The sequence below is a fragment of the Schistocerca gregaria genome, chromosome 2 (genome assembly GCF_023897955.1).
Source record: "Schistocerca gregaria isolate iqSchGreg1 chromosome 2, iqSchGreg1.2, whole genome shotgun sequence".
Lineage (NCBI taxonomy): Eukaryota > Metazoa > Arthropoda > Insecta > Orthoptera > Acrididae > Schistocerca > Schistocerca gregaria.
Window position 1 is genome coordinate 721,868,097 of NC_064921.1, and position 26,857 is coordinate 721,894,953.

Here is a 26,857-nt window from a genome sequence, read left to right on the forward strand (position 1 = left end):
AGGCGAGCAAGGAGTGCGTGCCAAAATGGGAAAATCGTGGTACAGGGAACTTCGATCCTGAAGAGGACAGACAATTCTCCAAGAAATTGCAGAGTATCAGACATGCTCAAAGATGGCTTCTTACAGCTCTTTGAGAATCGGTACTAATCTGCAGTGAAGTGTTCAAGCAAATGTCAATATGTTTGCACTCTTATAAATATGAGGCTCATCCAACGAGACAACAATATATTCAATATGTGTAAAGCTCCAGAAGTTAATATTTCGCAGAAAATAAACATTTACACAATGAGCCTCTACACTAACAACTTTTAAACGATTCATACGATTTCAACATAGCATATCTCAGATGACAGTAATACACAAGAGCTGTCATCCCAGAAAGTCAAACATCTTTATATAATTTATATACTGAGTTATGAGACCTATTACACTTTTTTTATTAGGCATATGTTTACAAACTGCCTATTGGCTTCTGTCTCGGGTTCTTCGGCCGACGTTCATCTAATGATTTTTCTGACGTTTCGCCACCACGAGTGGCTGGCATTGTCAAAGCTTCACCCTCCATTGCCGGTGGTGAACTGGAGCCGAGATCGCGGGCACAGACTATATGTACCTGGCGCGCCAACGTCCGAGGGCTTCTCCGCGGTCATTTCCGGTGCGGTTCTCCTCTTGCTACCTGCGACGGTCGTTCGCTGCAGTACGGGAAGCCAGGATCCGTTTACCTTAAGGCTTTCCTCTTTCTTGTTCAAACTGTTCGCGTGTTTTTGTATTTCTACAGCTTCACTGAACAAGCGCGTGTGATAGTGCTTCTCTACAGCCAGAACTTACGTGCCGGCGAATTTTATTACGTTGTCTGTCTCATTCAGTGAGTGCTCTGCCACGGTCGATTTCTCCACCTGCCTCAACCTGCAATGTCGCTTATGCTCTTTAATCCTGGTGTTAATGGATCGTCCAGTCATTCCGACATAAACTTTTCCGCATGTGCATGCACCATGAATCTCTTCCTGGAACAAGGTTCGAAGATGATGGCTCCCTTGTGCACGATGCCAAACAGTGGTTCCAACGGGTTGGTCCAGAGTTTTATCGTGCGGGTATACAGGCGCTGGTTCCAAGATGGCGTAAGGCAGTTGAGAGGGACGGAAATTATGTGGAGAAATGAAAACATAGTTCCTAAAGGATGTATCTAAACACTGTAAAACATGTAGAATAAAAAACGGATTAAAAAAAATAGTGTGCATTTCTTTTGGAGTGACCCTCGTATTTTTATGTGGGAACGGCCTTCAGCCAATTTTAAAGCAGACAATAGTAGAACACTACGGAAGTCAAGTGGACACTGGGTATTTTCGAATGAAGAGCTCAAGGGACAGATTTTGGACTTCTACGAAAGTTCTGGAAGGAGGCAAATCTACCAGTGATAACGAGTGGCTTTCAATCGTGGAGGTTTTGGTTCTGAGTGGTGAATAGCAGCTACCATACTTTAACTTCCGAAGGGACTTTGTATTGCCGGCCGGTGTGGTCGAGAGGTTCTAGGCGCTTCAGTCTAGAACCGAGAGACCGTTACGGTCGAAGGTTCGTATCCTGCCTCAGGCATGGTTGTCTAAGTTCTAGAGGACCTCAGATGTTGTCCCATAGTGCTTAGAGCTCTTTTTTGGTGTACTATTCCTTGTATCTATGACAATTTGTGAATCATCATGTTTTGAGCTAGTGAATATTTAGCGTATTGCGATTACGAAATGTACTCAATTTTCGTGTATCTCTGTTCATAGGCCCCCTGGCTCAGCAGCTGTTGTGGCAGAACAACTGAAGGAAAATTTGGAAAATATTTCGAGTAGATTTCCCCAGCATGTAATAGTTCTGGGTGGAGATTTTAATTAGCCGGATATAGACGGGGAGGCTCAAACGTTTATAACGGGTAGCAGGGACAAGGAATCCAGTGAAATTTTTTTAAGTGCATTATCTGAAGACTACCTTGAGCAGTTAAACAGAAAACCGATTCGTGGCGATAAGATGTTAGACTTTATGGTGACAAACAGACCCGAACTATGTGAAACAGTTAACGCAGAACAGGGAATCAGCGATCATAAAGCAGTTACTGCAGCGATGATTTCAGCCGTAAATAGAAATATTAAAAACGGTAGGAAGATTTTTCTGTTTAGCAAAAGTGACAAAAAGCAGATTACAGAGTACCTGACGGCTCAACAAAAAAGTTTTGTCTCAAGTACAGATAGTGTTGAGGATCAGTGGACAAAGTTCAAAACCACCGTACAATATGCGTTAGATGAGTATCTGCCAAGCAAGATCGTAAGAGATGGGAAAGAGCCACCGTGGTACAACAACCGAGTTAGAGAACTGCTGCGGAAGCAAAGGAAACTTTAAAGCAAACATAAACATAGCCAAAGCCTTACAGAGAAACAAAAATTACAGGAAGCGAAATGTAGAGTGAGGAGAGCTATGCGAGAGGCGTTCAATGAATTCGAAAGTAAGGTTCTATGTACAGACTTGGCAGGAAATCCTAAGATATTTTGGTCTTATGTCAAAGCGATAGGTGGATCAAAACAAAATGTCCCGACACTCTGTGACCTAAATGGTACTGAAACAGAGGATAACAGACTAAAGGCCGAAATACTAAATGTCTTCTTCCAAAGCTGTTTCACAGAGGAAGACTGCACTGTGCTTCCTTCTCTAGATTGTCGCACAGTTGACAAAATGGTAGATATCGAAATAGACGACAGAGGGATATAGAAACAATTAAAATCGCTCAAAAGAGGAAAGGCCGCTGGTCCTGATGGGATACCAGTTCGATTGTACACAGAGTACGCGAAGTAACTTGTCTTCCTTCTTGCAGCGGTGTACCGTAGGTCTCTAGAAGAGCGAAGCGTTCCAAAGGATTGGAAAAGGGCACAGATCATACCCGTTTTCAAGAAGGGACGTCGAACAGATGTGCAGAACTATAGACCTATATCTCTAACGTCGATCAGTTGTAGAATTTTGGAACACGTATTATGTTCGAGTATAATGTCTTTTCTGGAGACTAGAAATCTACTCTGCAGGCCGGAGTGGCCTAGCGGTTCTAGGCGCTTCTGTCTGGAACCGTGCGATCGCTACGGTTGCAGGTTCGCATCCTGCCTCGGGCAGGTTTAAGTGGTTCTAAGTTATAGGGGACTGATAACAGAACGCAGCATGTCATTCTCAATGGAGAGAAGTCTTCCGAAATAAGAGTGATTTCAGTTGTACCGCACGGGAGTGTCGTAGGACCGTTGCTATTCACAATTTACATAAATGGTCTTGTGGATAACATCGGAAGGTCACTGAGGCTTTTTGCAGATGATGCTGCAGTATATCGAGAGGTTGTAACAATGGAAAATTGTACTGAAATGCAGGAGGATCTGCAACGAATTGACGCATGGTGTAGAGCATGGCAATTGAATCTTAATGTATACAAGTGTAATGTGCCGCGAATACATAGAAAGAAAGAGCCTTTATCATTTAGCTACAATATGGCAGGTCAGAAACTGGAAGTAGTTAATTCCGTAAATTATCTGGGAGTAGGCATTACGAGTGATTTAAAATGGAATGATAATATAATGTTGATCGTTGGTAAAGCAGATGCCAGACTGAGATTCATTGGAAAAATCGTTAGGAAATTGAATCCGGAAACAAGGGAAGTAGGTTACAGTACACTTGTTCGCCCTCTGCTTTAGTATTGCTAACCAGTGTGGGATCCGTACCAGATAGGTTTGATAGAAGAGATAGAGAAGATCCAACGGAGAGCAGCGTGCTTCGTTACAGGGTCTTTAGTAATCGCGAAAGCGTTACGGAGATGATAAATAAGCTCCAGTGGAAGACTCTGCAGGAGAGACGCTCAGAAGCTCGGTACGGGCTTTTGTTGAAGTTTCAAGAACATACGTTCACCGAGGAGTCAAGCAGTATATTGCTCCCTCCTACGAATATCTCGCGAAGAGATCATGAGGATAAAATCAGAGAGATTAGAGCTCACACAGAGGCATACCAACAGTCTTTCTCTCCACGAACAATACGAGACTGGAATAGAAGGGAGAACCGATAGATGTACTCAAGGTACCCTCCGTCACACACCGTCAGGTGGCTTGCGGAGTATGGATGTAGATGTAGATATAGATTACAGTTTAGTTCTGGGATTTTGCTACCATTCTCGTAACGCTCTCAACGTAAATTTACTCCATTTGATAAGGGTGTTTCCTATCTCTACTTTAACTGAGTATCGTAGGACCGTTTCCGGTTTATTTGAGATGTTTCTTGAATAGACATTTATTCAACATAAAATCTCTGTCGTCTACAAAAATTACATATGGTAGAACAGAGCTCTTGTTATTATGTTATTCATTTAACATCTTTTTTTATTTCTCTTTATCTTACTATATCGCTGCTCTAGCCAATGCACATACTATTTCGATGCAGAATTACAGCTACAGGTTATTCAGGTTTTTATGTCAGTGAATTATCTGCGGAGCATGAAAGCAGACGTGCGCGACGCGACTCTGTGGCTACATCGAGCTGTTCTTTCTAAGCAGAACCGTGGATAGCCCAAGTACCTAAGGTAGAAGTAACAGCATGTAAAGACGTAACCGATTTGCTCGTATGTAACGATGTTAGGAAGAGCAGCTACATAAGCAGTAACCGTTAGTTCATTCCGGAAACAGTAAGAACGGCAGAAGAAGAAAGATGCGCTACGATTAAAACGGGTATGAGACAGGGATATACTCCTCCGCCGCTACTGTTAATTCTCCACAAAGAAGAAGCGATGACGCTAGTCTGGCATGAAAAAAATTGGAACAGGAGACGAATTCGTGGCGGGCCGCATCAAACCTAACCGAAGACTGATGACCCAGAGGTAAAGAGAGCAATGGATAGAATAAGAAAAATGTTAAGTTTCAAGTACCTCAGGAGCACAACAGACAAGAGGATGACGAATGTTAAGACTGACAACAGGGGGAGCGAAGGATACGGACTCCTACAGACTGTCTGGAACAATGACAAAAACGCAAGAAAATGTCGTACTGACCATATATCATTCGAATAATCAATTATGTGTCGTAAACGTGGAATACGCATCAAAAGGATGGTGAGCGTGATATTGTCTTGTGACAGGAATTACGAGTACCAAGAAGCAGCTTAGGACTAACGATTAACGCTAATGTAAGGAATTAGACGGCAAGAGAAGTAGTGAAGGGTAAGCCTTTGCAAAAAAATCATGCAGAAGGAAGATTAAGGTAGTGTGGACATGTTAAAAATAAGTTTGTAGGATACCAAGAGAAGCTCAAAATATAATGGGAGGCTAAAGACCTGGGGGAATACGAAGTGATAGCTGGATAGTTTTAATGAAGGAGTGTGTTTAGAAGAGAGAGGAAGGATGCGAAAGAGTGAAGAGAGCAACGTGATGGTGGGAGGCAGAACCAGATGTGGAGGCTAATTATAAAAGCAAACACAGCCAGAGTTAGCATTTTTACCGTATTGACATCAGTTATTTTAGATAAGAGTTTCATTTCTATTTTAACTCTCTTTTAATCCATTTTTATATTATCTAATTCTGGTGCGTTATCCACACTTATATTATGTCCAGTCACATTAATGTGAGCACCTGTCAAAAGCCTGAATAATCAACATTAGCATCATGGGCAGCTGCGAGACGTTCATGAAGGAAGTCAGTGACGTTCTGGAAGGTACCGACAGGAAAGTGACACCATGCTAACTCCACTAACGTGGTCAGCTCCGCTGGGCCTCTCGGTTGAGGATCCATAGCGTAACAATATGAAATAGGTGGTTCCACAACTTTCTGAATGAGTTTAAACCAGGGGAGTCTTGTGGCGTAGATAGTACGCTAAAACCATCCTGATGCTTCTCTAACCACAAACGTGAGACGCGTTGCGTAATCCTACTGGTACATGCCGTCGAGCCGAGGGAAAAACAACTTCCTGTAGGAGCGGATATCGTCCCCAAGGACAAATGTGTACCTGTGTTGTTGATCCAATATGCCTTCCGTAACGGTGAAAGGACACAGGGAATGCTCTCTGGCCTGGATATTCCCGACTGTTGTTGCAGGATATTTGCTTGAAGACGTTTCAGGCTGTACACGCCAACTGCCTTCTGTCTGATTGAGCACAAGATGTGATTCATCTGAAAATTCCACCTCTAACGGCGTGCAAATTTCAGCCTTTGTTGCTGCTGAACCGCAGTCACCATGGGTAAATGAACCAGGCTGCTGTTGCGAAGGACCTCATGCGGCATCGTTAGCTGATCAGTCGTTGAGAAGACACTGTTGCTAGTCCCTTGGTTATTTGGGCTCAGTTGCTCAAAAGTAGCAAGTGTGTTCCCCCGTACACTTCTCCACACATGTCGTTCAATCCTGTCATCTGTTGTTCTTAGTTCACTACACTTGCCTCAGCGCCGGTTTTGCACAGGTCCACGTAGCCATCCATGGTATACTTCAACAACGGCGGCACGCGAACAGTTTACAAATATAGCCGTTTCCGAAGTACGTCCAACCTCGGCCTAAAACCCAATGACCATGCACTTTTACACGTCCTATATACAAGTCTATTCACACATTACGATTATGACTGCACTGATTACCCCTTCATGAGAGTACACTCTCCATGCATACTGGGAGGAGGCATTCCAGATGTGGAAAAGGAGCATTCGGATGCCATGAGGAGCACAGGCTGCAGCGAACTGCAGATGGAGACTCATGTCGGAACTCACGACGTGTGTCGCTTTGGATCGGAAGAGAGTCTGTCTTGTTTCGGGCTTAGTTCAGCTTGCTTGTCATCTGCAGCATCGTCGAGAGAACCGACTGTGGTTCTTTGGTACAGAACCGAGCGCACGGTATGTATCAGAGGCTCAGGCGATTCTCCGACCATGTAGGCTGCAGACGCCCCGACTTGTGACACGGGGTTGTGGGTTTCTGGGTTCCGTTTAATGAGTCAGGGGTCCAGTACAGACATGAAGCGGCTGCACGGTTAGTGGGGCTGTGGGGTGGGGACTGGGAGGTTTTTTAGGTTAGAGGATCTAGGTAAACTACAAAAAGAGAGTCAGTCTGAAAGTATGCAGTACAAACGCAGTACAGTGCACCTAGGAACAATCTGTACTGTAGTTGCAAATTATCGTAGCTGTGGTGGAAAAGAACCGGAGCTCCAAATGCTAATCAAGATCACTGGACCTCAAATAGTTATTACGATCACCTGCATAATAACTTTTTTGTACGCCCTTGGAAGGAAATACGTCACTGATTCTGCGTATCAGGGATCCTACATTTCGTTGGTAGGTTTGTGAAAGCATGTGGCATTAGATGTGTACATACAGGTCACGTAATTCGCGTAAATAATGGGCCGCTGATATGCGTACCAGGTGATGGCGCCCGATAGCTGCCCAGATGGGTTCCATGGGATTGACATCATATGAATTTGGTAGCCGAGAGATTAACTTCAGTCCGTTATAATGCTCCTCAGACAACTGTAGTACTATTCTGGCTCCGAGATATAATTATAGTGCTGAAAGCCTGAAGTGATGCAGGTGGTTCACAGCTGTCAGCGTATCTTCGATTAGTACCACAGGTCCCAAGAAAGTGCAGCAGAATGTCTCCCATAGCTAATACTGCTCCCACTAGCTCCCACTAGTCTAGCTGCTGGATGAAAGCGTTTGTGGACATGACCATCGACACAGTCTAGCAAACTTGTGATTCATCCGTAGATCCGACAGGTTCCCACTGTTCAAGGTCGCATCCCGATGGCCCCGTGCCCACTCCAAATCGTAACCGATGATTTCATTGGGTCAGAGGTGGTCTGGTGCAGTCCTCCATATTCAACACTGTACAATGAACGGTGTGTCCCGAGAAACTCGTACGTGCACCAGCATTGTGATCTTTTGGCACCGATGCCACGGTTAACCATTTATCCTACTTTACATAGCAGACAAGCCTCCGAACACCACGCTCTGTGAAGAGTCGTGGACGTCCAACCATTTAGCGCCTACTGGTAGTTTCACTGTCCTATCTCTTTCCATAGAGCCCCATGACAGTAGCATGTGAACCTTCTACCAGCTTCGCCGATTTAGAGATACTCGTTCACAGGCACTGCATAATAATAATAATAATAATAATAATAATAATAATAATAATAATAATAATCTGGACCTTGTCAAAGTCGCTTACCTCAATGGATTTCCCCAATAGAAGCCCTTATCTTCGCTAGAGTGAGCACCCGTCCGTTTCTGCTGCGCCTACATACATTTGACGACCCGTCACTTGGCCGTAACACCACCAGGCGACATCTAACGTCGTGGTGGGCAGTGGTCATAATGTTTCGGCTTATCAGCCTAGGTTTAGCGATTTTTTTTATTCAGAAAGGATAGATTTAACACAGCTGGTAGTGGAGTGTTTATTGCTGTCAGAAGTAGTTTACCTTGAAGCGATATCGAAGTGTATAGTTCCTGTGACTTGGCATCCACACCTACACGGATGCTCCGCAATCTACCGCACGCTGCGTGGCGGAGGGTACCGCGTACCACTACCACTCATTTCCTTTTCTGTTCCGCTGGCAAACGACCATCCAATGCTTTCGTATGAATCCTAATATCTCGTACCTTAACTTCATGGTCCTTACACGCAATGTATGTTGGGGGCAGTAGAATCGTTCTGAAGTCAGCTTAAAATGTCGGTTCTCTAAATTTCTCAACTGTGTTCCTCGAAAAGAATGTCGCCTCTCCCCCCCCCCCCCCCCCCCATTTGTGTTGCTGAAGCATGTCTGTAACACATGCGTGTTGTTCGAAACTACCAGTAAGCAATATAGCAACCCAGGTCTGAATTGCTTAGATGTCTTCCGTTTATCCGACCGGGAGTAGTGCTCAGGAATAGGTCGCACTAACTTCCTATATTCGCTCCCCTTTACAGATGAACCACACTTTCCTAGAATTCTGCCAAGAAATCGGAGTCGACCACTCCCCTTCCCTGCCACAATACTCACACAATCGTTCTATTTCATATCGCTTTGCAACGTGACTCCCAGATGATTCAATGATACGACTGTGACAAGCAGGACACTACTAACGCTGCATCCGAACATCACGGGTTTGTCTTTCCTATTCATTCACATTAACTTGGGGGGATAGGCTATACCTGATCACCGGAATTGGTTCCTTTCACCGACCCCTCGACTCAGATGACACAATTGCTTAATATTTCAAAGAAAACTTGAGTCTCATTTCAAATAGGTACCCTACTCATGCAGCCGTAGTTGGTGGTGACTCCAGTCTACCCACGATATGTAGGGAAGATACATGTTTAAATACAGAAGTAGGAATGAACGTGGTCCGAAATCATTCTGAATGCGTTGTGAGACAATTATTTCGAATAATTAGTTCAGAGCCCACACGTAATTTAAATGGTTGCGAAAACATTCTTCACCTGTTAGCAACAAATAATCCAGAGCAGGTGATGGATACAGGAATTAGTGGCCAGAAGGTTCTTGTAGCGAGACTGAATGCCGTGACATCCAAACCTACCAAAAAGAATGCCAAATACATCTATTTAAAACAGCAAATAAACTTTCGCTTGAGACCGTCCTAAGAAATAATCTCCACTTTTTACCCCATAATACAGAAAACAGGTGAGAACAGTGTTGCAGAAGCAACCAAAAACCATGTAAAATTTAAAATAATGCAAAATCCTTACTACTGGCGATGTTTTACCGATGCTGGAAACCTTGAGAGAACTTCACTGCGAGAGGCTTTTAATACTTTCCATAACGCAACTCTGTCTCGAAATCTGGCATAAAATCCGGAGAGATCCTCGTCAATTGTACAGTACACGAGCGGAAAGACATAATGAATACCTTCACTGCAAGGTAACAGTGTTACTAAATCAGAATTATTAAATACGATTATCCGAAATTCCTTCGCCTGGGAAGACGATGTAAAAATTCCAGAATTCGAACCAAGGACAACTGGCCATATATTTTATGAGATATCCTCTTTGTAACGAAGCAACTTAAATCATCCAATAAAAGCAAAGCATCCTGTCCTGATTTTATACCAGTCAGGTTCCTCTCAGAGTTTGCTGATACAACAGATCCATATATAGCAGTCACGTACAAGAGATCGTTTTTTAAACTATCTGTGCCCAAAGAATGGAAAGTAGCACAGGTCACACCAATACCCAAGAAAGGAAATCAGAGTAATCCACTGAATACACTCACTCCGTCTTCAGGGACCATCCGAACGCCGTGTCATCATCCTCAGAGGAGGATGCAGATAAGAGGGACGTGTTGTAAGCGCTCCGCTCTCCCGGTCGTTATGATCCTTTTCTTTGACCGGAGCCGCTACTAATCTGCCGAGTAGCTCCTTAATTGGTATCACGAGGCTGAGTGCAAGGCGAAAGATGGTAACAGCGCATCGGGCCCGAATGGTCATCCATCCAAGTGCCTGCCACACCCGACAGCGCTTAACTTCGGTGATCTGGCGGGAACCGGTAGTCCACTGAATTACAGATCTGTATCGCTGACGTCGATTTGCATTAAGATTTTCTGACATATACTGTGTTCGAACATTACGAGTTATCTCAAAGAAAACGATTTGTTGATAAACAAGAGAATATAGTTCTTGTGAAACACTACTAGATATTTGTTGTCACGAAGTAATGAGTGCTGTTGAGAGGGGATGCGAAATTGAAACCATACTTTTAGAATGCTAGAAGGCTTCTGACACCGCACCTCAGAACCGACTTCTAAGCAAATTGCTTGCCTCTACAGTATCGTCTCAGTTTTGAAACTAGACTCCTCATTTCCTATGATAAAGGTCACATTTTGTAGTAAGATCTGGCGTTCCCAAGGAACTGTTACTGGTCACTTGCTCTTCCTTATCTACATAAATTATTTAGGAGATAAGCTGAGTAGAGCCCTTAGATTTTTTGTCTTATAAAGTTACGGGATGATGAAAATAAATTGCGAAAAGATTTAGACAATATATCTGTATGGTACGAAAATTGTCAATTGACTGTAAATGATGAAAAGTCATCTACGCGAGTAACAAAAGGGATCCACTAAATTTCGGTTACACATACGAGTAAATCTAATCTAGCCGGCCGGAGTGGCCGTGCAGTTATAGGCGCTACAGTCTGGAGCCGAGCGACCGCTACGGTCGCAGGTTCGAATCCTGCCTCGGGCATAGATGTGTGTGATGTCCTTAGGTTAGTTAGGTTTAATTAGTTCTAAGTTCTAGGCGACTGATGACCTCAGAAGTTAAGTCGCATTGTGCTCAGAGTCATTTGAACGACACTAATGTAATGGCTGTAAATTTAAGTAAATAATTAGAGATTAGAATTAGGAATGAGTTAACCTGGAATGATCGCATAGATAATGCTTCGGGTAAACCAAATCGAAGACTACGATTTATTGACAGAACGCTGAGAAAAATGCAAGAGGTCTACTAAAGGGACAGCCTAGACTATCTACACTATGCTTGTACTACCTGTTCTGCAGTATTGATGGGCGTTGTGGGATCCGCACCAGGAAGGACTGACCGAGGACACCGAAAAAGTACAGATAGTGGCAGCTCGTTTTGTACTATCACGAAATAGGAAAGAGGGAGTCATGCATATGATATGTGAATTATGGCGGTAAACATTAAATGAAGGGCTTTTTTCATTGCGACAAGATCCTCTCATGCATATTTCAATCAGCAACTTGCTCCTGAGACTATGAAAATATTTGGTTGGCGCCCATCTACATAGGAAAGAACGACAATCATAATAACGTAAGATAAATCAGAGCTCGCACAGAAAGATTTGTGTTAGTTTTCCCCGCGCTCTGTTTGAGAGCAGAACGGGAGAGAAATTGCTGGAACGTGGTTTGATGAACCCTCTGCTAGTCACTCAATTGTGAATTGCAAAATAATCGTGTAGGTGTAGGTCTAGATCCCGACACTGCTAGTGCTGCACACCAGCAGTCTGTGAGTGGTTACTGCGCGTTGACATCGGGATGGGCTGTGGTCACATTAATGTGACTGGACTGTGTGTATGTGTGTGCCGCAGAGCATACACATGCCGACATCCGAAAGACGTTCTCTCTCAGGCGTTGACGTATTTGCTTGGATGAAACAGCTGTGAATATGAGTATGACGTTTTATTTGTCAACCTGTACTACGATTTTTTACCTGGGCACCGCGGAATTTTCTGCAAGTTACTTTTGTGACTGTTATTTATAAAAAAATGACTATATTTTCGACTTTTTTAGTTATTATTTCCGTTACAAAGGTCTACCGAAACCTGTCGTCAATAAAGTATTGTTCTAAAAGAAGGTGATGGTGGTAACATGAATTTCTTTAAAAGTGGTATCCCACTTGATAGGATTTTATAGCGTAACACGTCGTTGCCAGATCGCTAGCTGTACAATTACTGCGGTAAAAGTGTGTGGCGGGCCGATGCATCCGGCCGCGATCATTAACCCGTGGTAGGGACCGGCTGCTACTGCCGACAAGGCGTCGGGGAGAACGGGAGGCGTGCTGCAGTAGCAGGCAGGCCAGTCGAAAAGGCACACACTCTTGTCGGTCCTTACATTTCGTCTCTCCTGTAGCACTGCAAAGGAAGATTGGTTGAAACACCACAATACTTCGCTAGGCTTGGTCTTATCGGTTATGGTACGCCATGGACAATCCTCAACGTATAAACTGAGACCCACAGCTACTCAGACGTTGACCTAGAACAGTGGCTATCAAACGTTTTTGGTAACATAATCCATAAGAAGTACTAAATATTTTAGGGCTTCTGCAGATAAGGATAAAGTGGTTTCACGTATAATGTCTACAATGTCACAAAATTCCAGCCAACCGGTTGCAAATAGATTTTAAAATTCTTTAACTACATTACTGGCCATTAACATTGCTACACCACGAAGATGCCATGGTACAGTCGCGAAATTTAGCCGACAAGAAGAAGATGCTCTGATATGCAAATGATTAGCTTTTCAGATCATCCACACAAGGTTGGCGCCGGTGGCGAAACCTACAACGTGCTGACTTGAGGAAAGTTTCCAAGCGGTATCTCATACACGAGCAGCAGTTGACCGGCGTTCGATGGTGTAACGTTGATCTGATGCATCGTGTAAGGAGCAGAAATACGTACCTTCACGTTTCCGACTTTGATAAAGGTTGGATTGTAGCCTATCGCGATTTCGGTTTATCGTATCGCGACATTGCTGCTCGCGATGGTCGAGATCCAATGACTGTAGCAGAATATGGAATCGGCGGATTGAGAAGGGTAACAAGGAACGCAGTGCTGGATTCCAACGGCCTCGTATCACTAGCAGTCGAGATGACAGGCATCGTATCCGCATAGCTGTAAGGGATCGTGCAACCACGTCTCGATCACTGAGCCAACACATGGGAACGTTCGCAACACAACAACAATCTCCACGAACAGTTCGACGACGTTTGCAGCAGCAGGGACTATCAGCTCGGAGACCAAGACTGCGGTTCCCCTTGACGATGGTGTACTCAACGACGAACCTCGGTGCACGAATGACAGAACGTCATTTTTTCGGATGAATCCCGGTTCTGTTGACAGCATCATGATGGTCGCATCCGTGTTTGGCGACATCGAGGTGAACGGACATTGCAAGCGTGTATTCGTCATCGCCATACTGGCGTATCACCCGGCGTGGTGGTATGGGGTGCCATTGGTAACACATCTCGGTCACTTCTTGTTCGCATTGACGGCACTTTGACCAGTGGACGTTACATTTCAGATGTGTTACGACCCGTGACTCTACCCTTCGTGCGATCCCTGCGAAATCCTACATTTCAGCAGGATAATGCACGACCACATTTTGCAGGTCCTGTACGATCCTTTCTGGATACAGAAAATGTTCCACTGCTGCCCTGGCCAGCACATTCTCCAGATCTCTCACCAATTGAGAACGTCTGGTCAATGGTGGCCGAGCAACTGGCTCGTCACAATACGCCAGTCACTACTCTTGATAAACTCTGGTGTCGTGTTGAAGCTTCATGGGCAACTGTACCTGTACACGCCATCCAAGCTCTGTTTGACTCAATTCCCAGGGGTATATAGGTCGTTGTTATGGCCAGAGGTGGTTGTTCTGGGTACTGATTTCTCAGGATGTATGCACCCAAATTGCGTGAAAATGTAATCACATGTCAGTTCTAGTATAATATATTTGTCCAATGAATACCCGTTTATCATCTGTATTTCTCCTTGGTGTAGCAATTTTAATGGCCAGTAGTGTAGTTTTCAATCTCAACTAGTGGCGTCTTCTTGGGAAGAAACTGTTACCTTACCTAACAATATCACAAGAAGGTACATTAATAACAGGTAGGTATTAGAAGAATCAATTTACAAATTTTGTTACATGAACATACTCACATGTGGTCAAAAGGAAATTTGAGTGACATCGCTCTAGTCTAAACATTAAAACCACAATTGAAACGTTTTCCACCTGAAAACAGAAGACGTATAGTCAAAATTATAAAACGCCATATAAATAAGCCACTAAGGGCACTACAACATATTTGCAAAACTAATATAACAGCGATTGACAAATTAACAGAATGTAAATCATAAAAGCAAGGAAGAGGGAAACAGTATTTAAGGGCCTAACAGGGAAGCGGTAAACCAGAATTAGCTATCACGTATCTTTAAGTAACAGCTTTTAGCCGTTGAAAAAATTTTTATTACATGACTGAAGTTGTCCATTTAAAATGTGGCCATCATTCACAGAGAGAGAGAGATGTTTGAAGATCTCTAACTCGTCCAGTATGTTTAGTCTAAGACTTTTCTTTCATAGTGCAAAATTCCGATGTCAGGAATTTCCATAGGTAGTCGGCATAGGTTGAGTTGTAAATGTTAGAACCATTTTTCCCTAAACATTTGAGAACCAACAAGATTCTTACCTCTCATATCATTATCCGAAGCCGGCCTCTGTGGCCGAGCGGTTTTAGGCACTTCAGTCGTGAGCCGCGCTGTTGCTACGGTCGCAGGTTTGAATCCTGCCTCGGGCATGGATGTGTGTGATGTTCTTAGGTTAGTGATGTTTCAGTATTTCTAAGTCTCGGGGACGGATGACCTTAGATGTTAAGTCCCATAGTGCTTAGAGCCATCTGAACCATTTTGAACCATCATTTTCCGACGTAAAACAGAACAGACGTCGCTGTAAATGGAAACTGACCTCACTTATAACCTTATAACCATGATGACGCCTATTACTATAAAGTAAGGGTTACTGTCGTTGAGGAAGAAAAGTGCCGCAATGTTACGTGGAATAACTAGACCAACATTAAGAAGGATCGAGCATTTCTTAAAGGTAATGGGCGTTTCGCCTAAGGACATGATGCGTAAGCACGTTTGAAGACCAACCAAAGTTCCTGGTGTAGTTCTTATACTTATTACAAGACATATACAGCCATTCAGCGTCAGACAGTTCTGGTATTCCCATCGCGACTACCCAAACAGTCCATATATAACAGAATGCTTGAACGTGAGCCTTATACTCAAAATTTTCCCTGATGAAGTAAGACAGAATGCGCTGAATGTGCCATAGAAGCTTATTATTGAGTTTTCAATGCATTTATCATTACATTCAGTATTCCCAGGACAGATACGTTTTGCACATACGATGCGTTACAGTCACAAATGGAAAATTCATCAGATAATGAAGAAAAGAACGTATTAATGCATAAGAAAGAGTGGCATCAGAGGAGGGCAGGTAAATGTTTTGAAATGAAGAGAGCGTACAAACAAGCTGCTACAGCAGAGACATGCATGGTAATTTCATTTGAGTTCATGCAGAACCTGCCATTACCTCGTATATGTACAAATGATGTAAGGCCATTCTGTAATTTTGGATGCGGCAGATGACAGTGCAACAACATACACTACTGGCCATTAAAATTGCTAAACCAAGAAGAAATGCAGATGCCAAACGGGTATTCGTTGAACAAATATACTATACTTGAATTGACATGTGATTACTTTTTCACGCAATTTGGGTGCATAGATCCTGTGAAATCAGTACCCGTAATATAGGCCTTGATACGCCTGGGCAATGAGTTAAACAGAGCTTGGATTGCGTGTACAGGTACAGCTGCCCATGAAGCTTCAGCACCATACCACAGCTCATCAAGAGTAGTGACTGGCGTATTGTGACGAGCCAGTTGCTCGGCCGCCATTGACTAGACGTTTTCAGTTGGTGAGAGATCTGGAGAATGTGCTGGCCAGGGCAGCAGTCGAACATTTTCTGTATCCAGAAAGGCCCGTACAAGACCACCAACATACGATCGTGCATTATCAGGCTGAAATGTAGGGTTACGCAGGGATCGAATAAAAGGTAGAACCACCGGTCGTAAAACATCTGAAATGTAACGTCTACTGTTCAAAGTGACGTCAATGCGAACAAGAGGTGACCGAGACGTGTAACCTATGGCACCCCATACCATCACGCCGGGTGATACGCCATATGGCGATGACGAATACACGCTTCCAATATACGTTCACCGCGGTCGCCAAACACGGATAAGACCATCATGATGCTATATACAGAACATGGATTCATCCGAGAAAATGACGTTTTGCCAATCGTGCACCCAGGTTCGTCGTTGAGTACACCAACGCAGGCGCTCCTGTCTGTGAAGAAGCGTCAAGGGTAACCGCAGCCATGGTCTCCGAGCTGATAGTCCATGCTGCTGCAAACGTCGTCAAACTGTTCGTGCAGATGATTGTTGTCTTGCAAACGTCCGCATCTGTTGACTCAGGGATCGAGACGTGGCTGCACGATCCGTTACAGCCATGCGGATACGATACCTGTCATCTCGACTGCTAGTGATAAGAGGCCGTTGGGATCTAGCACGGCGTTCCGTATTACCCTCCTGAACCTACCAATTCCATATTCTGCTACAGTCATATTTATCAAATGTCCGCATCTGTTGACTCAGGGATCGAGACGTGGCTGCACGATCCGTTACAGCCATGCAGATACGATGCCTGTCATCTCGACTGCTAGTGATAAGAGGCCGTTGGGATCTAGCACGGCGTTCCGTATTACCCTCCTGAACCCACCAATTCCATATTCTGCTAACAGTCATATTTATCAAATGTCCGCATCTGTTGACTCAGGGATCGAGACGTGGCTGCACGATCCATTACAGCCATGCGGATACGATGCCTGTCATCTCGACTGCTAGTGATACGAGGCCGTTGGGATCTAGCACGGCGTTCCGTATTACCCTCCTGAACCCACCAATTCCATATTCTGCTAACAGTCATATTTATCTCGAGCAACTCGAGCAGCAATGCCGCGATACGATAAACCGCAATCAAAGTCGGAAACGTGATGGTATGCATTTCTGCTCCTTACACACAGAACAACGTTTCACCAGGCTACGCCGGTGAACTGCTGTTTGTGTATGTGAAACCGGTTGGAATCTTCCCTCATGTCAGCACGTTGTATGTGTCGCCACCGGCGCCAACCTTGTGTGAATGCTCTGAAAAGCTAATCATTTGCATTACACAACATTTTCTTCCTGTCGGTTAAATTTCGCGTCTGTAGCATGACATCGATTTGGTGTAGCAAATATTTATGGCCATTAGTGTAGGTTTACATAAACAGTAGGAAGAAAGAGGGTAAAAGAAGTCCCAATTATGTTGTAGCATTATTTTAACAGCAAAGTCATCACTGCGTATCGTTTAGTTCTGCTGAGTGATGGGTGCTCTGGTCAGAACAACAATCATACGGTGATCTATTTTCAGTGCATACAAGTTCACCCACTCGATCTCTCCAAGAATATAACTCATGTTTTCTTTTCCGACGAGGGGCCATTCCTTCCTACCCAGTGACCAAGACTTTGCGCTAATTGAGAAGAAAGAGAGAGCTAATTCACTAGGAATACCAAGTGGCTGGACGAAGTAGTGAGTAGTTGCCGCAACAGACCATCCTAGTTTGATGTTGTTGTGGCCCTGGAGTGGCCTTTTATTTTGAAATGGAATACGTTCTGTGGCCACTGGGACGACTGTGTTGTTCGCAGGGAAGTTGTGTTTTCTCAAAGCGTAGAGCTAACCACGCTGTATGGACGTTCCATTCGTTTCCCAACAGCAAAGTTACAGAACGTAAAACGAATGCGTGCATTCCTTCAATAGCCACAAAGTTGGCTCTTCTACACACAGCTGGAAGAGAGCTGAGAATATTAGTGAACCATGATATTACTGTATCTTTTTCTTAATCCGTTTCCGGTTCCTCCTGATGGAAGGAAAACAAGTAAGAAAAACTATAAAACATTGCACGACACGACATACTTTGTTGAATTTGTGATAATATCGCCATTTAATTAAATGTGCGACAGTAATGACAGATTTTGATGCATTAAAAGTTGAATTTAAAGAACATTGTGCTTTTTTGTGACAATTTAAGCAAAAGCAATCAATCCAGAATGAGATTTTCACTCTGCAGCGGAGTGTGCGCTGATATGAAATTTCCTGGCAGATTAAAACTGTGTGCCCGACCGAGACTCGAACTCGGGACCTTCGCCTTTCGCGGGCAAATGCTCTACCATCTGAGCTACCGAAGCACGAATCACGCCTGGTACTCACAGCTTTACTTCTGCCAGTATCTCGTCTCCTACCTTCCAAACTTTACAGAAGCTCTTCTGCGAACCTTGTAGAACTAGCACTCCTGAAATAATGGATATTGTGGAGACATGGGTTAGCCACAGCCTGGGGGATGTTTCCAGAATGAGATTTTCACTTTGCAGCAGAGTGTGCGCTGATATGAAACTTCCTGGCAGATTAAAACTGTGTGCTCCCAGTTATAATCTGCCAGGAAGTTTCAAAAGCAATCAGTGTCAGTATATTTGTTCAAATGGCTCGAAGCACTATGGGACTTAACATCTGAGGTCATCAGTCCCCTAGACTTAGAACCTAACTAACATAAGGACATTACACACACCCTTGCCTGAGGCAGAATTCGAACCTTCGACGGTAGCAGCAGCACGGTTCCGGACTGAAGCGCCTAGAACCGCTCGGCGGCACTGCCGGCAGTATATTTGTTTTTGTTTAAGACAACAGTTTTAAAATTTTAATGTCAATCTCTTCAAGCCGGCAGCTGTGGTCGAGCGGATCTAGGCGCTCGAGTTTGGAACCTCGCGGCTGCCACGGTCGCAGGTTCGAATCCTGCCTCGGGCATGGATGTGTGTGATTTCCTCAGGTTAGTTAGGTTTAAGTAGTTCTAAGTATAGGGGACTGATGTCCTCGGATGTTATGTCCCATAGTGCTTAGAGCCATTTGAACCATTTGAACACTTCAACACACTGTTTATTTCCTGTGAGAAAATGTATGTAAATTTTATCACATTTTAACGGTTTAGTGCTTCTCCTGGACATTTCATTTTCTTGACATTGGTTGTTTTCGAGAGAAATCCTTCAAGTGTGCGATATCCCACCGCACAAGCACTTGGTTATGTGTGTATCGCTGCTAACTATTGCAACCGGAGGTGAACTTTTTGTTATTATTAACAACTCTTTCAAATGAACCATTTCCGTTTGAGCAACAGTTTCTGTAGCTGCACAGCTGTGGGAAGGCAATTACAGGTAAAGAAACAGGAGTGGTATTAACAGCATAATGTGAAGCGGGAAACTGCAGTTCCACCAACCGTATCCCGCATAGGCAAACTTTCGCGATAAAGAAGATGCCGCCAACTACAAAACTGGTTGTTGAAGAAGCAGTAAAAACATTCAGTTACCTTAAATCACGCCCTCTTCAGTGCCGATTGATTTCAGTATTGTGTGAATATTGAGTAACGGGCATAAAACCCTAATCCTCCATGCTGAGGCCAAATGGTTATTTCTAGGTAAGGCCTTAAGACTATTATTCGAATTAATGGCTTTATTAGAAACTTACATGACAACAAAAGGTAGCCAGTCACGCAACAACCGTCGACTGATCCGTTTGCAAGATTAAGTTGTTTTGTGGGAGGCAACCAAAATGTCATTGTTCAATATAGCTTGCGAGATCACTAATTAGACTTTAAACAGTATCATTCAAAAGCGACACTGTAGAACAGTGCTTTGCAGTATTTTCGTCGATTGTACGTTGCGTTATACCTGTCACACATGGCTGTATTAAATTCTCAGCGATAGAGTGCTCTTCGTCCACTTGCGCAGTGCGATAGCTGACCAAATACGGTGCCCCAATGGCTTTTTCATTGACAATTTGTGTCGCATACTTCATAGTTTCTTTATATTTCTTATTTCTTGTTCCTCATTATGCATATAAAATTCTTCAATTTTGACTTTGCAATCGGGGTTTATGGTTTCTAAATGTTGGCGCTTCTTGGCAGGTGCCATGGAACTATTTGGAAGATTGCCTTCTAACATGGAGAGAGGTGAACCGTTAGAATCAGCAAATCCGGGATCGGTCTAAGATTCGTTATACTTCCTTTCTTTCATCTTTAAGCAGCAGTTGCATATCTTATTGCTTGAAACCACGGAGCCTGAACCTCACAGTCTTTTCTGAAAACCTTTAAAGTTCTCTGAGGCTATAGATACAGCAATAAGGAATACCTCAGTAGACAGGTCAGCTCAGGAGGAATGAGCAATCACAGAAGTAAAAGGAAGGTAATTACAAAGAAATCATTGGCAACATAACATATTCTTCAGCTGTCCGACTAAAGGAGGAAGTAAAAACACGCGCAGGGAAATTCAGAAATACAGAAATAAAAGTCACTTATTAATGAAATAAATAGGGAGTGCAGGGAAGCTAAAGAGAAATGGGTACATGAAAAAGGTGAAGAAATCAAAAATGAAGTCACAGTCGGTAAGAGTAAAAGTGCAATGGGAATTCCACTGTTAATGCAGAGGAGAGAGCGGATGGGAGGAAACAATACACTGAAAGTCTCTATGAGGGGAAGGACTATACTATGTTCATCATACGAATAAACCTCATGTAAGGATTACACCATGTATTCTTCCACGTTTGCTTGAATCGCATTGGATTTTGTTTCGCGTGGAGTGGAAGCCAAGCTGTGACTAGTACAGTCAAGTACGATCGTAAAGATACGTTTTATGCTGTGTTACATGCACATACGAGTAGACTGAGCGCTAATGTAGGACTACAGCTTTACCAGTGCGTTAAACTTGAACAACACTGACCAGCCAGGGGTCCAACTAACCTGCAATGAGCAAAGAAACAATGTAGCTTCGAATGTCATTTAATTTTTAAAGAGAATAAAATAATATTCGGGGAAACTCCAGTACCACCACGCGCTTCTTAGGTGACCAGACGGAAAGCATAAAATTCACTCATTCCCACTTGACATAGTATTCTAATTACAAACAAGAGAGATGAGAATTTCTAACTTAAACATAGGGTAATTTGTCTGCTCTAGCTGTGTGTAATGCAAAAGTATACCGCAGCTATTTCATGGTAGTGTTCAATACTGACGCCACTGAAGGTGTTAATTACAGTCAGTCATCTGATAATCTCTTAGCTCCTTCCTTATCCTAATCCGAGAAATACATTTCATGTCTGGAAGTGTCACCTGCTACGTTGATAACGAGCCTATAAATAACAGAATCCACGAAGCCAACCAGGCGCGGAATTTTCTCTTCTTTTTTATAACGAGCCTTTCTATACCCCGCCAGCGTTCGGCAGGGACATGTGAGAAAGCTGCGTGCGTTAGTTTCAGTATAATTGTCGGCTTAATAGTCTTGTTGCTTCTCGGGCCAAATCCCGCAACTTGGCTCCAGATCAGCAGATCAGTTCTATTGGGTTCATATAGTAATGGAACAGTAGCAAATATAAACACGGAGCATTTGTATGATGTGCTCGACGATGTGAAAATTATTGTTTTTCATGTTTCTACTGTACTTATCTACGTCTGTGGTATTAAATGATAGACATAGTCCAAATAAAGAGGGTTTGGGTTTTCAGTTTCGCTTAAAAAATTAAATTGTTATATGTTATTAATTTAAGCAATTTTTATCGCTTCAAATATGTATTAAAAATAGGAAGACGTGCATTATTCATATAAATGATGACGAGTTTTATAATTACGAGACGTAGGTATTTCAAATTGAACGAGGAAGAAAATGATAATGAGGAGATTTGAACTTACGAACCATAATCTGCATTTTGTTGACATTCCATTACACTATCAACTGCTCGACATGTACGGCGTGGGATTTCGTATAAGCTGTATGACATAAATTCTCTGGCAAAACTTCAAAGCGGATTATCTTCGTAAATTTTTGGAAAACGTTAAGGACAGCCTATTTCTCGGCACTTCTTAACCGTATTCAACACGCTTGTTTCACTAAGGAACAGCTAGGAGAATCAGCCATTTTCATACTGCGCATTATCAGCGCGAAAATCAGTGCAGAACACTGCAGAGACTGTCACTGTACACAATTTTTGAAATAAAAACTGCGTAGCTAAAGCGCGATTAAGAAAAACTTTGATGGCTGTTAATACATTTGAATATCTTAAAGTTTCATTTAACGTAATTCAGTAATGATATACCTAGTACATAAGTAGGACCTACTTCCAAGAGCGTAACAACACCAGTGTACGTGTGCTAAGGCTTCTGACCAATCATGACGTTTGTGTTTGTCTACATCGGGTCTATTCTTATGATGAACGGATATAAGGTCAAATATATATATTCCATCGGAATTTCAAAAATCGTTGGGGGAAGTGGCTACAAAACCACTTACGCTCGTAAGTAGAATGTATGAGACTGGCGACATTCCAACAGACTTTCTTCTTCCTTTTTTATTATTTTAACACCTTACATAAAAAGGTGGGCCGACAGCGGCAGTATCACGACGCTTTTCGGCCACAGACAGTACAAATAAAATCAAGGAAGACATAGAAACGAAAAACACAACGGTGGACAAAAACAATAGACACATGAGCAAGAAACACGAAGCCGCTCACAGGCGTAGAAAAATAAAAAAACGGTCAGCACTGTACACGAACACTGATGATTGAGATGACACAAGTAAACGATGGGGCGTGGTCGTTAAAAACACTGAAGCACTAACACGACGACACACACACAGAACTTATGGCGATGATCTCCGGCGCGCAAATGTTCACTTCACTTGTGCGAGTCCGGGGACCTGCCAAAAGGGGAAAGGTGGTGGAGGAGGGAGAGGGGAGAGTGTAGATGCCAATGGCAGAGAAGATGGGCGGGAGGAAAGAAGGTGCGATGGGGCAGGGGAAGTCTGGGGGAAGGAGGGGGGAGGAAGGGAGGAGGGAGAGCAGGGATAGAGGGTGCCCTAAGGATGCGGAAGAGGAGGATCAAATTTGGTAGGAGGGGTAGATGGAGGGGATGAGGGCATCATCAAGGAGGGGTAGTTGGCGAAAGCTACCTTGGGCGAGGGTAAGGAGAGTCGAGAGATGGAGAGCAGGTCGCACTTGGGAATACAGGCGTGGTAGCGGACGCAGGTGGGAGAGGATGGGAGAGACAAGCAGGCGAGAGGGATAAAGTTTACGGGAGGTGTAGAGGATCCATATCTGTTCGATGAATAGGAGGAGGTGTGCGATCAGAATAAGGTCAAAGAGGATCCACGTGGGAGAGGGGAGCCGGATGCGATAGGCGAGGCGGAGAGCATGGCGTCCTAGGATTTGAAGGGATTTGTAAAAGGTAGGAGGGGTGGAGATCTGGGCAGGGTGGGCATAGCAGAGGATACGGTAGATGAGGGATTTATAGGTATGGAGGATGGTGAAGGGGTCCAGGCCCCATGTGCAGCCAGAAAGGAGCTTGAGGAGACGGAGTCGGGAGCATGCCTTGGCTTGGATTGTCCGGATATGGGGTGTCAAGGAGAGATGACAGTGAAGGGTGATGCCAAGGTACTTGAGGGTGGGGGTGAGGACGATAGGACGGCCATAAATGGTGATACAGAAATCAAGGAGACAGAATGAAGGGGTGGTTTTACCTACAATGATCGCCTGGGTCTTAGGATTGACCTTGAGCAACCACTGGTTGCTCCATGTGGTTAACTAGTCAAGATGGGGTTGGGGAAGGTGTTGGGAGCGTTGCAGGATGGGGGCAAGGGGAGGAAGGCGGTGTCATCGGCATATTGGAGAAGGTGGACGAGGGTATACAGAAGATAGAGAAGAGTGGAGAGGACGGAACCTTGGGGCACACCGGCGGAGGGGTGGAAGGTGTAGGAATCCATGTTATGGATGGTGACACTGGAAGGACTTTGGGAAAGAAAGGACCCGATCAGACGGGCGTAATTGATAGGAAGGGATAAATTTTGGAGCTCGAAGAGGAGGCTGGAATGCCATACACGGTCGTAAGCACGATCAAGGAAGATGGTGGACTGACAGGAGTTGAGCTGTTCAGAATGGAGATGAGTAAGGTGAAGGAGAAGGTCATAAGGATGGTCAAAAGCCACACTGGGTAGTGGGAAGGAGGTGGTGCTGGCAGAGATGCTGATCGATGCATTGGGTAAGGATGGATTCTGGGACCTTGCTGAAGGGGGCATTGAGTTTATTGTGGGTAGTGTTGTCCTAGTACTGGAAGCCAGGAGCGAGTGGAGGGATAGAGGTGTCAGTTCGCTCGTGGACAATCGGGAAGAGGGAGTGAAGGAAAGGTAGGAGGGAAAGTAGGAGGGGGGGGGGGGTTAGATCCGGTAAGACGCTGGAAGGAAGACCAGTACTTGGACGAGTTGATGGGAATTGTAGCATTAAGATGGGTGCATGTCTGTTGCCAGTCCTGACGTTTCTTAGCCGCGAGCAAGTTTCTGATGTGTCTTTGTAGTTGCCGGTGGTGTCATAGTGTGTCAGGGTCACACGTGTGAAGGAAGGCATATTAGAGATGGCGGGATTCATGGAGGAGGAGGACAGTCTGTGGGGGTAAAGTGGGACAGTGCGGGTGGATGGCGACGCTAGGGACAGGCCTCCACAGCTTCAGACAAGGTATGGTGGAGAAAGGAGGTGGCATGGGTAACATCATCAGGGTGGTGGTAGGTGAGGGGTGGCTATCGACATGGGCAGAGAGGGTATCCCAGTAGGAATTCCAGTTGACACAGGAATAATCATGGATGTATTTTGTGGAAGGGTCAATGCGAGGATTGGGATGGTTGCGACGAACGTCTGAAACGGTGAGGACAGGGAGATGGTCACTACCAGTAGGGTCAAGGACGTCCGCCGCTATGTAGCCAAGGAGGTTGGGGGAGGAGAGGACGACATCTGGAGTGGTATTGGTTTCACGGTGGATGTGCTCGGGAGTGGGAACTAGGTCGCCTTGAAGATAGGACAGGAACCGATGCCACCACCGTAACTGGGTGGGAGAACGACTATGAATGTTGAGGATGGCAGTGATAACATAGGAGGAAAAGGTGTGGTCGATGTGGGAAAGGAAGTCAAAAGGAATAGGGGCGTTAGGGAGGATATAAATGGTGGCACAGGTGATGGTAAGGCAAGGGAAGAAGAGACTAAGGCTCTTGTTCTGTGGGGTCGGGAAGGAGGGATTGGAGCCGAACATGGATCTGGTGGTGGTGGCCGATGGCTATTCCACCACACACTATTGGGAGGGGATTATCAGAGCAGTGAAGGAGATGGGGCGAGGTGTGTACTGGATGCTGGGACTGTAGAAAGGTTTCATTGAGGGGGAAGGCATCCACGCGGTGGGTTGTGTGTGCGTGCAGGAGGAGGAACTTGTTTGCTGGAAGGGAGCGGATGTTACTGAACAAAATACAGTGCTGTCGCACCATGACAGGAATTTACAAAAGGGTGTCAAGACGGGAGAAGGTGAAGTCGGCTTGGTTATGGGAGTAGATGGCATATGTGTTAATGTGGAAGACAGACCAGGCAGCGAGGGATACCTGCTGGAGGGTGTGGGGGTTCTGGAACGGGTGGATGTTCTGGAGTACAATGGTGACAAACCTGATGATGTCCTTGGCAGTGGTCGGGGATGGAGGGAGTTGCCAGAAGGGGTGGGGGCATCCAGAGGGCAGACGGGGATGGTGAGTTCAGGAGTAGTGGGGGGGGTGGTCGGTCCTTGGACTTCTGGAAGTAGGTACGTTGTGGGAGGTAGCAGGTGTTACATGAAGGAGGGGACTGGAGGTTGGGACACTGCCGAAGGAAGTGCGGCTGTTTGCAAGCGAGCAGACAGGGGCCTCGCGGCACTCAGATGTTGGATGTGCGTTGTATTGCAGGCACCTGTGGCGGTGGAGGGATTGAGGAGGGGAACAGGAGGGGTCGACTTGGTACTGGCGATGGAATAGGAGGGCACCTACAGGAGCAGGTCGATGAAAGAGGCATGTTCGGAGAACACCCACATAAGGCGGATGGGGCCGGCTAGGCTGAAAATCTGGGGTATCCCCGTATTTAAAGGTACGAGTGTGCCTTGAGCTCTGCCAACATCTCCAACACCTCCTCCTCCGTGATTGTCAGACTAAGTCGAGTGACCAAGGCGGTGGCGGTCGGCGGGCGACAGGAGGGGGCAGTGGTGATTGGGGGGAGGGGGATGGGGAAGGAGCATGGGTGAGGAGGCATTGGGGCCAAAGAGGGAAATGGGCAGTATGTTGGGGTGAAGAGTTGGGCTAGGGGAGGTGTTAAGAACAAAGTCATGGTGGGGAGTGAGGAGGGAGATGGGGGCACTGAGAAAGTGCTGGCGGAAGAGCTGGGTGAGGTTAGGGCCTCGAGTAGTGAGGGATCAGGACAGGACAGGAGGTATTTTTTTGGAGAATGATTAGGAGGAATAGGAGGCGGTGGAAGGGACATGTGGGGAGCCATCCATGGCTTCCATGGGGGTCGGAGGAGGAAGAGGCTGTGCCTTATTGGGAATGGAAGAGGCAGAGGTACTGCTGGGAAGGATGA